Raw genomic sequence first — 699 nt, forward strand, 5'->3', positions numbered from 1 at the left:
TATGTAGGAAACACTGGTCCGCGTGTTCATGGAGTATGAAATTCCCTAAGATCTGTCATGAGAAACCAGAGACCCAACAGATTCCATGGTAAGAACTGCAGTTCTCTGGATTAGGTCATCAGCTTCTGAAAACACCAGTGACAGGATGGTTTGCTTAAGAGTGTCTGAGAGGCTCCTTTATTTAACGGTTTGCAATCATCATGGCCCCCACCGCCAATTTCCATCTGGGCACATTTGAGGGGGCCATGTGTTTCCATTCAGGTCGGTACCGTGTTAATCAGTTTTGCTCCCACTATGTAATACCCATGCTCAGCTGCGTGCCTGGCACAGAATGGTGTCAAATGCATGTGTTGAGTGAATAAATGCCACTCCCTATTACTTCCCTTTTTAGAAGTCTTTCTATTTGGTTTCATATTAATGTATGCTATCTGTTTCCTTCAGCCCCTAAGGCAGCTGGGCCTGACATGTAGCGGAACACTGGTGGTGGCGTGACTGGTTAGGACTCAGCCTGGTATCTGCCCGATATTTGCCCTAACACAATGTTTTCTACAGAATGCACATTCTCCACATTTGGTATCACTGAACAGATAGTTCTTCGTATCTCAGAAGTTGATAAACTTTTCATTGTAGGAGATGTTCTTTCTGTTAATGTAGTGATTTTTTTTTTTTTCCTTTTTGTCTTTTTTACTGACCGGTAAT

The sequence above is a fragment of the Galeopterus variegatus genome, unplaced genomic scaffold (assembly GCF_000696425.1).
Source record: "Galeopterus variegatus unplaced genomic scaffold, G_variegatus-3.0.2 Scaffold13836, whole genome shotgun sequence".
Lineage (NCBI taxonomy): Eukaryota > Metazoa > Chordata > Mammalia > Dermoptera > Cynocephalidae > Galeopterus > Galeopterus variegatus.